Source organism: Phoca vitulina, unplaced genomic scaffold (assembly GCF_004348235.1).
Source record: "Phoca vitulina isolate PV1807 unplaced genomic scaffold, GSC_HSeal_1.0 scaffold25, whole genome shotgun sequence".
Lineage (NCBI taxonomy): Eukaryota > Metazoa > Chordata > Mammalia > Carnivora > Phocidae > Phoca > Phoca vitulina.
In genome coordinates, this window is record NW_022589728.1 from 32,200,617 (window position 1) to 32,216,638 (window position 16,022).

Consider the following 16,022-nt stretch of genomic DNA (forward strand, 5'->3'; position numbering starts at 1 on the left):
TTTAATTTTACTATTTTTAAGTGTTCTCTACACCTAACATGGGGCGGGAACTTACAACCCCGAAATCGAGCCACATGCTCTACTGACTGAGCCATAATATTCGAGAGAGTTCACATGTTTTTTTAAGGTTGAATAAAATTGCTGCTTTCATTGTATAAATAAATAATGTTTGGATTTGGATGATAAACTGCATAGTCCCTCTACTGTAAGACTGAAAAGATAGAGATTTATCCTCTCATTTTACAGTGATGAAATTTAAGACTCAAAGTTGTTAAATTAATTATCTTTAGTAACACTTAGACCTGGTCAGGGCTCTTTCTGCCATAACTTTCTGCTCATGGTTGCATAAACCTTTTATTAGGGTACATTACTATATCCATTGTAGAGTGTAAATAAATAAAGTAAAAATCTCTCTAGCTCCATTCCAGATTCAGTAATTTGCATATGGACATATATTACAGTAGACTAGGCCTATATTGCAATATGGAGGAGCAAAATCTTGGTGAAAGGTACATCTTGGCAGAATGAAAGATGTGTTTGTCTTTCTGGGTAGAAAATTGTTATTAGTTTTACTTGGATTAAAAATTGTAACTTACACAATTTTTCTTGTAAAATGGAGTTTACCAGAGAAAAATGAACTATTCATCCTTAACACTGCAGCATGAATTGTTCATGATGATGTGTAATATACAATTATATAATCATAGAATATCTGTGAGAAAAAGGACATAGAAATCTTGGATTTAAAGGTGCCTGGGTGGCTTAGTTGGTTAAGTGTCTGACTCTTGGTTTCAGCTCAGGTCATGATCTCATGGGTCATGATCTCATGGGTCGTGAGATCGAGCCCCGCATCAAGCTTCCTGCTCAGCCAGGATTTTGCTTGAAGATTCTCTCCCTCTGCCCCTTCCCCTGACTCACACTCTCCCCCTCTCTCTCTCTAAAATAAATAAATAATTCTTTAAAAAAAATATCTTAGCTTTCATCTCCTCAAGCCCCTAATTTTACAAATGAGGAAACCACATCACAAAAGTCACATATTAATATTTGAGAACAGATCAGTACTATGACATTACATACTTTAAAATATGGAACTGTGAAGAGAGAGGTTTCCATATTTGATAACCATTTTCTTCCAAAACTTGTCCTACAAAAGGCTTTGTATAGAAAGATCCTTTGGTCATACATGTTTGTAGAGTATTTCATACAGCACATAAGGAGACCAAGAACTCAGTAAAGTTATGTATTTAGGAATCTAATTTTCCTTCATGTTACCAAGCTTTGTCAGAATTCATTTCTCCATGTATTCTTATTTTGTTTATGTATACTTATTAGGAAGATCTATTAGGAAATGCTGATCTACAGAGATTCTTTTCAATCTTTCAAACAAAAACATTCCCTTTCTTCAATAATCTCCTGTAATTTTAGTGTAGGTTGATCAAGAAATAAACAATGACTAAAAAGTTATTAAGAATTTGGTAGTAGTAGTATCTTTGTTTCTATAAAAAATAGTTACTAATATTTACATAAGTTTTTATTTAAATTACAAACATTACTTGAGATGATGGGTGAGATAGATGATAGATGATAGATGATAGATGATAGATATTCTCAGTCCCAAGGCTGACATGTTGCACAAGGAAATAAATATAGAGCAATCTTTAAACTAAACATACATATACGGAGAACTAGATGGAATAAAATAAATAACTAGGGAATGGAAAATCTAACCTTAAAGAGAGAAGTAATAGGCCAATAAAATATGAACTACACTTCATGTTTAATTTAGCCTAGTCACAGGGATGTTGATGGGAAAAATAAAGATAAATTATTTTTTATAACTCTTCCTGAATATTTGTCTAGAAAAAATGCAAAATTCCACATGCCTCACCTGTGCAACCTTATGTTGCAATGCTAATTTATTTCGGGACCTAGGAAAATCCAGAATTGCTTCAATGTATTTCACCTAACTCTATCTTTCCAAACACTCTGCGCTCTAAAATGCTTTCTTGCTTTCACATTGGAAGAAGTGCGTGTTAATTATGAGACATTTTCTTTTGTTGAAAATTCAAGAAAGAGTTTCTTCAAATTTCCAGAAAATAAAACACTAGTGCTTTGCCTACCAAGAATATAAGTGAGGATGGGGCTCATTATCTCCATCTCCAAAGAGCAAACATTAATTCTTGTCAAGATATCACATCCTTTTTCAAAACTTATTTCCTTCTTCTCAAAATGCCATTGTTTTTCCCTACAGTTCCACTTAAGGACTATATACATTCTTGCCGTTTATTCCAAATAAACATGCATTTGCTAAGTGTCACACTGTTTCTTAGCCTTCCTGAAACAAATCTAATAACCAAGTGTGACTCTTTTGTTTCTAAGATTTCCCAAACATGCTTAAAAAATATTTACCTTCATCCCAAACTACTATGCATACTCATTTTTCCAAAATATAAAAGGACATGGTATCGAACTATTAAAATTCTTTTTATAAAATATAAAAAATAAAGTTTGATATTTAAAAATTAAATTATCTTTTTATTTTTATTTTTCTCCTTTCTGTTCATTCATCAGCAAGGAAAAAGGGAGTCTTCACTCCACTTCTGTCCTAGTTTAAGGATTTCCAGGTTTATCCTCTGAGCTCTATGCTCCCTAATCTGGAAAGCAGTTTGGACTGGGGATATTAACAGCATACTGTGTTTCTAAACTGAAATCTTTGCTTGAAAAGCTTGGTTTCAGTAAAAGCAAACCGAATTTTTTACATAAAAATCTATGAAAATTAATGCAGTTAGGAAACAGTTGAGAATTCGGAATACCAAGAAAATGGCTAGCTTATATTTAATGAGCTTTTACCATGTGCAAAGACAACTCTAAGGGCTTTGAATATATTATCTCATTTAATCATAGAAATAACTCTGTGCTATTATCTCCATTCTACCAGTGAGGAAACTGAATACAAATAGTTTAGGGTACTTGCCAAAGGGCACATCGTAGTACCGGAAACTGCAATCTGATGCAGGTAGTTTCATTCTAAAACCCAGATAAATCATTATAACCAAGGTAAAGATTTTTAAAGCATGGTAAGTCCTGTGAGTGGCACAGAACATGGTTACTTGAGTTCTGAACATTAAACACTATGGTTTTGGAAGCCAGGGAAAAGGCCCTACTAGGTGAGCTTTGCATTTAGAGAACACTTATATTGAAAAACAGAGCTAAATCTATCATTTTCCAGTAGATCTACCATTGTTTGCTTGGCCATTCATTATCCGAAAGAACAATTCATAGAGTTGGCCGTTGAAGAAGACCCCTCCTTGACAGTATAAGTACCTAAGATGATGTTTTCCTCCTCTGATAAAATGAGAAAGGCCCCTGCAGTAGTAGATTTCATGGCTGTCAAGACAAGACACAAGCCAATCTTTAAGGCTATGTATAGAGCTTATGTTCTAACTTCAACCCTGAAACTAAATTCTAATTTTTCATCAAACTAAAGGAAGAAAGGAATTAAGATTACTTGAATGCATACAATGTGAGAAACACACCATTAAGTTTTGTTTTTTTGTTTTTTTTTTAAAGAAAGGAGTGGAATTTAATCTTTATTTACAGGACACTGCAAGAGAGGAGATTCCACATAGAAATAAGAAACCCACTGAGAGGAGGAGCTTCATACACGTTGTACAGTTTGGAACTGGTCAAGTAGAGTTTCGTTGTAAAAAGTGCTACAATAACAAAACACATTTAAAAAGAGTTCTTATTAGAGAAACAGTAAGACAAACTTCTACCAAACAGAGTACACAACAAACAACTTTCTGCCTCAGCTGTACAACCTAAAAGTTAAAAGTCCCGGGAGTACCATCCTTCCTGAAACAAATCTAATAACCAATACTTCAGAGGTAGTTTCTGGCACAACATTCTGATCTTCCTCTTCCTCTACAGAAAAATACTTCTCAATCAAGTTTAATGAGGCTTTGTACACAGACTCATTTTCATGGTTTTGTAGAGCTTCGATTTTGTCCAAACCTCCACATTCTTCAATCATTATACTAAGTTTCTCAGTTTCACCTAGTTTCTCAGCAGCCTGAAAGATGTTTGAAATGGCATCCAGAATAACCAGACTAATTTTGGTATCTTTTGCAGTTAAGAGGTTCATCAGTGGTTCTATTATGCCACAATGAACGAGGTATACAATCTGTTCAACTGTCCCACCACTTGTATAGTTGGTCACAGCCCAGACAGCTTCCTTTTGTTTCTTAAAGGCTGCCTTAGAGAGAACACCAACGAGGAATGGGACTAATCCATGATTCACAACTTGCTGTATCTGGTCCTGGCGACCAGCTGTGATGTTTGACATTGTCCATGTAGCTTCCTTCTGAATATTAGTTTTGGAGTTTGTTAGGAGGCTGGGAAAAACAGCAAGTGCTCCTGCATCTATTACAACCTGAGTCTGTTCATCTGCCCCTGTGACAATATTTCCTATGGCTCTTAGCGCAGGAGTCACAATGGGCAATTCAGTAGCTCCTAGAAGCTGCACAAGCTGGGGCACAACTCCTGTTTTCACAACCATTTCAATCCATTCATTTGGACCATCAGTAAGGTAGGAAATGGCCCAGCAGGTATCTGCCAATACTTCTGGATCATCATGATGCAGGAGACGAACTAAGGTAGGAAGAATCTGCTCAACAGCATCTAATGGGGGTGCAGGATTCTTGTTTCGACAAAGGTTTGAAAGTGTCCAAGTAAGGTTATGTAAGTAACCATATGCTAAAGATGACATATCAGGAACTGCAAGGAGAGCCAATAGTGGGTCAACTGCATCATACTTGATAACCAAGTCTCGAAAAACTGAACCATCACCTGCAATGTTTCCTAGAGCCCATACAGCTTCTTCACTGATGTGGGCATGGGGAGATGCCAACAGAGAAATGAATGCTGGGATAGCACCTCCATCTACCACAGCCTTGGTCTGTTCTGACGTCCCAGAAGCAATGTTAGTGAGAGCCCAAGCAGATTCAAACTGAATGGGACTACAATCAGTTCTGCCCAAGAAGGACACAAACTTTGGAATCAAACCAGCCCAGATTATGTTGTCTCTGGGGGGCTGTTATTCCCTAGAAAGCAGTTTCCTAGCAGCTTGAGTAGCCTGAAGCTGGCTTTCCAAATTGTTGCTATTTATGCCTTTGACAATGTCATCAACAGACCAATTTACAGTGCCCTGGTTGTTGCGGTTTTCCTGTAGGGGAGAGGCAGCCTCATCAGGAAACGAGATTACCTTTCGCCTTTTCAGCATCTGGTCATCCTTCTTAGCTTTCCTCAGCTCCACATTAACTTCTATTCGGCGCCGCCTCATTTCTGTACTGTCTTTCCCCCTGTTCTTGAATCGTTAAGGCGGGCAGCTGGTGAATTAGCATTCTCGTTGGTGGACATGGTTATGAGACAAAGGGAGAAAGCTACACGGCCGGCTCAGGCTTCCACAGGAGGCGGTCCAGGGCACGCAGGCTGCGGGACAGCTGCCCTCAAAAAGTCCACCACGGATCACCCCGAAGACAGTGTGGCCTCACACCATTAAGTTTTGAATCCTGTTATTTCATTTGTCTTTGGCTCAAAGCCTCTAACATGATGAAATTATCTTCAATTTACGATGAGAAAACTGAGGCTCAGAGCGATGGGGTAATTTACCAGACATCGGGTGACTAGCTAAACTGCAGTGTTGGCATTTGAAAGCAACTAGATTAAATTACATGATATTTCCTCTCTACCAATATGCTTCCATGAATGCAAAGCTAAACTCAGGGAAATAAGTAAAAAATAAATAAATAAATAAAAGCAAAAAACATCTCTAAAAATAAAGTTTTCCTTATGTTTTTCTAAGCTTTTTCAGGCTGGAGATTTAAACATAAGATCATAATATTTAGAACAAACACTCTCTGATTTTGCCCCAATTTATGTTTTGGATCCCACACCTCCCAACTTATAGAAATTTGCATTCTTCATTATCTTTCCCTCTCTTACATGCTTTATGTGACTTGACTAGATATTTTATAAAATCAAACTTCATGTTTTTTCAAGTTTCTCACACACACAAAAAAGGAGATAAATGGGAAAATGTCCCTTCCTTCCATACCCTTTATCTTTCTCTAGCTGTCGCTTTATTTTCTTTTTTTACAACACTACACTTTTGAGCCCACGATCTTGAAAAAGTTGCCTTCATTGTATTCAATTCTTCATATTTCATAACCAATACTCATACAACATCTGCCCCCCTCACTTAACAAAGCAGATTTTGATGAAGTCACCAAATGCCTTATGTATTGCTAAATACCAAGGCCAGGTTTTCATCTTGCTCATAAGCCCTCAGTAACTTCTTACACTGTTGATGACATCCTTGGTGAAACACCTTCTCTTCTTGGTTTCTATGAAGATACACTCTTTTGATGAAAGTTTTACCTCTCTGGCTACCTACTCTCTCATTCCAAATGGCTCTTTATTCCAGTTATCAGACATTAATTGTGGAAGTTCTTCAAGTCTTAGTACTAGTACCTTTTCTCAATTAACTCTAGCCCTAGCGGACTCTAAAGTTGTATCACAGCTCAGGACATTCCCTTAAAGCCTCAGGACTACTTATCCAAATGCCTGTTGCTATCATTTATCGGATAATCTTAAATATAATGCAAAGTCAACATGCCCAAATATGAACCACTGTTTTCTCTCTCTCCCTATTCCCAAATCAGTCATTTTTTCTGTGTTCTTTACCTAAAAGTGTAGCACAGTACACTTCATCCCATTGTGTATGGAAATAGTTATGATATCATTCTTGCCAATTACTTTTTCTTATTCCTAGTAGGCAACCTATCATACCTGGCTGACTTGACTTTCCAAATACCTTAAGACATAAAAAACTAAAAACTCTGTGTTAAAATTTTCACCAATGCCCTGGTTTTCCTCGATATCTCTAAGACATCTTTATATTAAAATATCTTTAAATGTTGCCTATAGTATCTTAGTCCATGGGTGGAAAGAAATTATTTCTGTATCCCTGGATTGGCCTCTTCAGCTTTAAAAAAGCAGAGATGGTGGTGGTAGTGGTGAAGGCTGTCATGAAAATAATCCAATAAAAATACATTGTTCAGAACTAGTGCCCTAAACTTTTTAAATCTGTGTTTTGGCTCAAATTAGGGGACTTCAAACATAGGTATAATAGATACTTCCCAATATGTTAGTTTAAAGTAAATATTTAAATTCAATTAATTGACATATAGTGTCTTATTAGTTTCAGAGTTCAGTGATTCATCAGTCTTACATTTAAAAAATTTTTTAAAAAGGAAGTTAGAAGTACAGTAGAAAATTGAAGACATTTCAAATTGTTTTGGGAAACTTCCAGTGTTAGTTATTAAGATACAGGAGACAACTAATTTAAATTATCCACGTAATTTAAGACATATTCATCTTCTAGCATTTAAATGAATATAATGTATCTTTCAATTTTCCTATGTCTAGAAAATAAAGGGTCTTACTTATATTCATAAAAAATAAAGCAGAATATTTAAGGTGTCGATAAATAGAAAACACATTCTGTACCCGGTCTTCCCATATTCTTTTTCTCTGGTTCAAAAATATGGAGGAAATTCTTGGGCTATAGGGAAATTCTGATTATCGACTTTTTGCATGATTCCTTTAACTTTGTCTACACAAGTGCCTAGACCATCGCAAAGCATCCATGCATTCTGCTGCCAATACGGACACACCTGTGTTAGTGCCAGGTTACCGGCCCCAGGGCTTGAGCCCCTTTCGATCTCGGGCTTGCAATAGGAAGCACCCGGAACAATTCACTGTCAAAGTGCCTTAAAACATCACTGTGGCACTCGAACTCCTGCATCTCACTGACTGAGGCTAAAGCTTTCCCTGATGCCCAGGCCTTTTCATTTGGAGCTCAACCTCTGTGCTAGGTGGCAGGGACAGACAGAGTAGAACAGCTCACACAAGCTCCTCAGCCTCCTTCCATTTCCTGTGGTTTCTCATTTCACCAGGTTAAAGAACTCTCTTGGCAAGTTAAGACACTTGGCAAGGCACGATTTACTAATGCTTTGCTGCATCCTCTTCTTGTCCCTCTTCCCCATCAATTTGCAAAATGACTGGTTCTTAGTGGGAAGTATTCGGCACTCACTTAGTCCATCTTTACACACTTTACCAAGGTTCTAGAAGCCAGTTGGAAAAAATGTGCTGAATTTTCTTTATATAGTAGATTTTGCTATATAAAGCATATGCATTCTAGCTGATATAATTAAGTCTGAGGACAGAATTTCACTACTTATTCCTTAGACAAAAAATCTTTTATTGTTCCCTTTCACATAAAAGTAACTCTAAAGTCCTGAGTGGACATCTTAAAACTTTCTAAATCTGATCTCAGGCAAGTTGAAGACAAGCAGTTTTCATGGGTTTTGAGATAGAATGAGGGTGATTTGATGAATTAAAGGTGGAAAAGAGGGTTACAGGAAGGAGACACTGTCATCAGAAAGGTAGAATGTCTAGGAAAAGCAGATGGTGGTCAAGTGACAATTCTTGTAAATGGAGAAGGTAAAGACCTATCCCAGTGTTTCCAAGGAATTAGGTACTGCCTTTTTGATAACACTGTTCTCTTTGAGGATAAAATTTTGCAATTCAGCAATACTTTCATCAAGATTTTTTATCAAGTCTTGTAATTTTTGAATAATTCAATACTCATACTAAAGTTGCTAAACAATTAAAGTTGCTCTTTGCCCAAACTGAAACTGAGCACAAGCAACCTTGTATTCTCTGATATGTCTAAATCATAGCATCCAGCTGTACCTCAGTGTTTCTAACCTTTCCAGAGAAGCTGACCTAATGCCAGAGAAGAGCAAACCTGTGTTCCTTGGATGTCTTACAGACACAGACACAGGAGTGTGAAATGTATTTCCTTTGTCTTAAGAAGTAAGGCATTGAACTCTACATGTATCCATGTAAACATTTTAAATAGGCATTTCTGCAAAATCATTGACACACAGGTCATTTTATCGTGTGGCTTCTTTGCTCCCTAGCTAGCACAATGTAAAAGCATTTGTAAAAAGCACTTACTGTTTTTCTCCTCCTTGGTGAAGTCATGCTTGTATCACAGTTGAAAAAGTTGAACATATTGTGTTTAACATCTATTTCAGCTCTCTTTTCTCTTGATGGACAGGTCAATTCAGAGGTTTGAGATTGCCTGAGGCAAATATACATGAAGACCATACAAATCACTGTTTTCCTCTAATTAGAAGTATATTTGTGAGACAAAGTACAAGAGAAATAATTCTGTTTTTTACCTCATTCTCTTGCTGAATAATTGGAGATAATTCTCATTGATATTTGAACATCAACTAAGTCAAACTACTGTCATATCTGAAATCTTTTCTTCTGTTTATAGAAAAGTGGCGCTTAGCAATTATCCAGAGAAAAGAAAATGCAGACAGCTGACCTAGATAATGTGGGTGTTTCTTTACACCGCCAAAATTAACTGAGTCTCATGCTCAACCTGCAATTCATTTTGACTGCATAGGTCAGACTCGTGGCTCTATTACCTGAGTCCAGTGCATAACAGGTACTTTGTTCTGGTTAAATGACTACACTTACAGCAGGTCTCAGTGCAGAGTTCACAATCACCTTTACTAAAGCAAAATATTTCACCATCACTGTTAACAGTGCCATTCAGTATATCTATCAACCACACTCCAATATGTCCTGGCAGCAATTCAGACCATTCGATTTGCAAAGATATGACGGCCCACTTGAGGCCCACCAAATCACACCTCACCATAATAATCACATCTAGCCTTGGCACTGAGTCCCAGATTATTCTCCCCAAATGAACAAATAAAACGGTTGGGGGAAAATGCTTCTTGGCAACAGCTTGAACTTAAACGGTGACAACAGCTGGCTTAGCAGATGTTCTTCATATGATGTAACACCTGAGTTCTTGAAGATAGAATTTTGACTAAATTCATACCTCTAGATGTCCTAAAAATATTTTAATAGAATTTTGCAAGCCAAAATGGGAAATATTGAGTGAAACCAACGACACTGATGACATTGAAAAGATAATATTCATTTCTATACTTTTAGTAGCTACGTATCTCCAAATTTTAATATCTTCCTGCATAATAATCTAGGAATCAAATCCAGAAGGACAATTGGTTTGATCTTACAATCTTGCTAAAGTAGAAATGGTTTATATAAAATTAGTCCTATAAACTAACGCTAGGATAATTTTAATGTTTGCATATTCTTCAAGTAACTTTTTAAACTTCAATACCTTTCTGTTCTAAAAGTAATTTTTACCTTAGAAAATCAAAATATTTAACAAGTACAGATTAAATCTTACAGTTGCTTATACAACTGTATAAATGCATTGGTAATATGTATGATGGTAATATAGACATTGAAAAGTTATAGTCAGAGACATTTAAATTCCAAATTAAAATGTTTCAGAAATTCTGGGACCAATGATTGTGGTAACTTCGACAATCTTGGCTCCTTGCAAATTCAGCTGTATCTCTGGACCCAGTCATTGTTTAATGTCTCATCATAACAAAGATATGTAAGAAAAACATGGAAATGTTACATGAACTTTCAACAATATATCGGTCTATATCTGGTAAAGTGTAAGTATTTACAAATAATCTGTATCTGAAGAAACAGAATGCATGAATCTAGTTATATACATTAAAAATTTTTTGGTGCATCCAGGTTTATTAATATGTTTCTTTATAGATCATGTGACCCGAATGTGATAATACACACAACATATACATTTACTGTATTTTCTATAATAAAATTTCATTAAGTTTTCTATAGTTTCTCAATAGTATCAAATTTGAAAGTAACAATTCCTAGATGATGAAATGCTTATTTTTTAAACAAAATTGATGGATAAGTAACAATCCTCAACTAAAAAAATGTAAGTTAAGAGGCTTTCAGTGAACCTCAACAGCAACAAAAAAAAATAGTTTGAAATGAAACCATGGGAATTGGGAGGCCTCTGTCTTAGAGAGGTTTAAGCTGTACCCGTCAGGCTTAATATTCAAATGCGCAAATCAACGTTTGATTGATACAAAGAAAGGGAAACAGCTATTATAGTAATATACTCTTCTTTCAAAACCCTGAATTGTCATGTTGTATAAGGGATTAAACTCCTTCACTCCAATCTCAATCTTCAAAAGATCTAAAATAATCAACACCAATTACTGAACTCTTTCTATGTGCCTGAAGTTGTACACTGCATTCAACATTCATTCTTTCATTTAATTTTCACCATACAATAAGGCAGATTTATTATTATTTTCTACATTAGTTAGGATATTTCAAGTTATTTCACTCAACTCCAAATGCCTTAATTTTAAAAAATAGGGGCACCTGGGTGGCTCCTATGGTTAAGCATCTGCATTCGGCTCAGGTCATGATCCCAGGGTCCTGGGATCGAGCCCCGCATTGGGCTCCCTGCTTAGTGGCAAGTCTGCTTCTCCCTCTTACTCTCCCTCTGTGATCTTTCTTGCTCTCTCTCAAATAAATAAATAAAATCTTTAAAAATTTCAAAAAAATAGCATATCACATTTGAGGAGTCCAGAAAAAGGACAGGCTTTGGGTTATTTGATTCAGTACTTCATCAATGTTCTTGAGGGTCTATGTTCTTTCTATTTTTTGTTCATGGTATAGATTTTTTCCTAAGTCTGGCTCGCCTCATGATTGCAGAATGATTGAAAGAGGCAGCTGGGTTCACATGTTCCTTGATGACATCCAGTCAGAAAAAGACTGGCTTTTCTTTCTCAGAAGCCTTGAGCAAAGGATTTGAAGAGAGCCTCATGCCTTATTGGACTAAATTAGATTAAATCATCTTTAAATCAAGGAACATGTAGCTATTCTGATTGGCTGAGAAAAAAGTATAAGAGATGCAGAAGAAGTGGAGGAATACAAAATAATTCCATTTCCACTTTTCTTTTGGAAATAAAGAAACTGAGAATGAGAAGATAAATAATTTTCCTAAAGTTCTATAGTAATTGAATGATGACTTCTGAATGGGGAACCATATCTCTGCCACGGTATTTATTCACTTTCTGCACTTTCCTTGAATAGCTTACGTTAGTGGACAGAGGTAAGAAGGAATAAGCATACAAACTCTACTGATTTCTTCCATTCCTGTATATTTAATCAAATATTATTTCACAAACTGACTTCCACAGATAGGCAATTCCATATAATATAAACTTGATATATACTTGATTTTTTTTTAAAAAGATCTATTTTAGTGACAAGATAGTGTAAATCTTTTCCCTGCTTCTCCTCACTAAGTGACAACATACTACTACAGATAATTTGAGGATCACGAAAGAGGATTCTGAAAAGTAAGAAGAGAAAGTTGGACTGACTAGGGACTTGAAGACTTGAGGAACAAATCCCAGCATTTTTGGGTTTTGGTTACCTAAAGGGTTGACTGGTAGAGATGCCTGTAACTCAGAACCATCAGGAGGCACAAATAAAAAGCATTCCAAAGAAAACCTATTCTCTCCAGGAAAAGGACTGGGAAACGGGCAGTCTAGCAGCACCAAAAGCTTTTTAACTATATATATCCAGCTCCAGCCAAATACTGCAGATGATCACCCTTCCACCCCACCGTAGTGTCAATGGAGGGCAATGGTGTCAGGTGGCCCAGAGAGCATTCCTCTTCCTTTCTGGTGCAGTGTCAGCAGAGACTGTGTAGGAAGTCTAGATTTCCAGTTACAGCCCAGTGATGGCAAGATGCAACCATCCTTACCTCAATGAGGCATTGGAAATAGGATCCCAAAAAGGAGGGAATTAATGAAAATGATTCTTCCCTTCCTGCTCACCATAGCACATACCCTCCCCAGTGTCTATCACCCAGCCACCCCATCCCTCCTTCCCCCCACCACTCCAGCAACCCTCAGTTTGTTTCCTGAGATTAAGAATCCCTCATATCAGTGAGGTCATATGTTACATGTCTTTCTCTGTTTGACTTATTTCGCTCAGCATAATACCCTCCAGTTCCATCCACGTCATTGCAAATGGCAAGATTTCATTCCTTTTGATGGCTGCATAATATTCCATTGTATATATATACCACATATTCTTTATCCATTCATCTGTCGATGGACATCTTGGCTCTTTCCGTAGCCCGGCAAATCGGAGGGGGAGATGAACCATGAGAGGCTATGGACTCTGAGAAACAAACTGAGGGTTCTAGAGAGGAGGAGGGTGGAGGATTGGTTAGCCTGGTGATGGGTATTAAAGAGGGCATGTACTGCATGGAGCACTGGGTGTTATACGAAAACAATGAATCATGGAACACTACACCAAAAACTAATGATGTAATGTATGGTGATTAACATAACATAATAAAAAAAAAAGAAAATGATTCTTTAAACATGGAAAGGAAGTGTTGGGTAGATCCCTGACTGAGCTACAAGTGAAAGTGACTAGAATCAACATACTGAAAGGCTTGAAAACTGAGCTACTGTGTAGAATAGCACCCACACTCTCAGAGTAGTCTTCTGGTATCACAAATATGGGGCAGACCAAAAGAGTACTGCAAGGGCTCTGAAACCTAAATTGTCATTGGAACCACAGCTTATTAAAGGGAGCCAGAACTTATGTGCATTAAACCTAAACAAGGTGACTGCCTGCTAAAAATATATTTAAACAAAATGTAGATTCTTAGAATATAATACTCAAAATAAGATGCAATTGAAATCACTCATACCAAGAACCAAGAAAAATCACAATTTGAATAAATGAAGATAATCAACAGACACCAACTATTGATTGGTACATTATCAACCAATCAGATAACAGTCATGATTGATATCTGATTGATACCATCATATATCATCAAAATCATCAAATACAAGTTGATTCAGATGTTGGGATTCTCTGACAAATATTTTATTTTTTTCAAGATTTTATTTATTTATATATTTGAGAGAGAGAGAGAGCATGAGTAGGGGGAAGGGGCAGAGGAAGAGAGAGAGAAGCAGGCTCCTGGCTGAGTAGGGAGCCAGATATGTGACTCGATCACAGGACCCTGGGATCATGACCTGAGCCCAAGGCAGATGCTTAACCAACTGAGCCACCCAGGTGCCCTTCTCTGACAAAGATTTTTAAAAAGCTATCACAAAAGTGTTTTAGTGAAACAGGTGGAACAGACAGAAACAAATAATAAAATGGTGAAATAATCCCTAATGTATCAATAATTGATTGAAATAAAAATAGTCTAAATATGCCAATTAAAAATATCTAGAATAGTTTTTTTTTTTAAGATCCAACCATATGCTGTCTTTAAGAAACTCATTTCAAATATAAAGATATGGCATAGGTAGGTTAAAAGTAAAAAATAGGGGGGTGCCTAAATAAAATCTTTAAAAAAAAAGGTAAAAAAAAGGAAGAGACATATCATACAAACATTAGCTTTTATATAAAAGCAGAAGTAATAATATTTTTTAAAGATTTTATTTATTTATTTGACAGAGAGAGACACAGCGAGAGAAGGAACACAAGCAGGGGGAGTGGGAGAGCGAGAAGCAGGCTTCCCGTTGATCAGAGAGCCCGACGTGAGGCTCAATCCCAGGACCCTGGGATCATGATCTGAGCCGAAGGCAGACGCTTAATGACTGAGCAACCCAGGCGCCCCCAGATGTAATAATATTAATATCAGCTAAATGTGACTTCAGTGCAAAGGAAATGATCAAGAGTAAAGAAGGAAATTACATAATAATAAAATTTCTGTCCTCCAAGAACATCTAGTGATCTTAAATGTTTATGCATCTAAAAAAAATGTGAAGTGAAAAATGGTAGAACTGCAAGAGGACATAGAGGAATCCACATTTATATTGGTGACTTCAATAACTTCTATCTTCAATTGATAGAACTACTTAACAGAAAATCTGCAAGGATAAAAAGGAACTTAACAACACCGTCAACCAACATGATCTAATAGACATTTAAAGATATCCCACCCAGCAGAAAGAACAATCTTCTCAAGCCCACATCAAATACTCACAAAGATAAATCACATCCTGAGTCATAAAACACACCTTAACAAATTTTAAAAATTGAAGTCATACAAAATATGTTCACAAAAAGTGGAAAACATCAGATTAGATTTTAAAAATAATAATAAAACAAGAGCAGCTAAGTGATGTCTAAAAAGACCAAAAATTATTAGCCAGACTATTGAGGAAAAAAAAGAAAAGAAAACAAATTATCTATATAAGGAGTAGAAGAGGTGATGTGATCACAGATTATGCACATATTAAGATGATAATGAAGATTATGAACAATTTTAGGAGATAATGAAATGGATACAGCCTTGAAATGGATATAGTCTTGAAGTGAACAACATAATAGCTCTGTATCTACCAAATGAATTAAGTTTGTAGTTAAAAATATTTCCACAAAGAAAATTCCAGCCCCAAATCTTAATTATGGAATTCTACCAAACATTTCCAGAAAACTGATGAGGACATAAAACTACCCAACTCATTATATGGTGCTAGCATGCTCTAATACCAACACCAGACAAAGACATTACAAGAAAAGGCACTACATTATACTTCTGAATGTAGATGCAAAAATTCTTAAGAAAACTTTACCAACTCAAGGGCAACTACATTAAAAAAAAAGAAAGAAAGAAAGAAAGAAAGAAAGAAAGCACATCATGCCCAATTAGTTTACTTCAGGATTGCAAGGTTAGTTTAACATTTTAAAAATCAACAAATTGATTTGATTTACCATATAAACAGACTAAAAAAGAAAAAAAACATATTGTCATCACAATACATGGGAAAAAAAGGAAAAAATTCAATATCCATTCTGTATAAAAAGTTCTTGTGATATGAAAAAAGAAGGGAATTTCCTCCACTTGAAAAAGGACATCAATAAAAGATCCTACAATATCATCATGTCCAATTGTGAAGGATTCAATGTTTTCCCCCTAAACGGTTAAGGATGTCCATTCTCAGCCTATCTAT

General features: G+C 36.1%; 1 pseudogene; it reads right to left on the reverse strand.

Annotated features, from left to right (window-relative positions):
* Positions 1-3,821: 3,821 nt before the first annotated feature.
* LOC116643182 lies at positions 3,822-5,418 on the reverse strand (annotated as a pseudogene).
* Between the last annotated feature and the right edge of the window lie 10,604 nt (positions 5,419-16,022).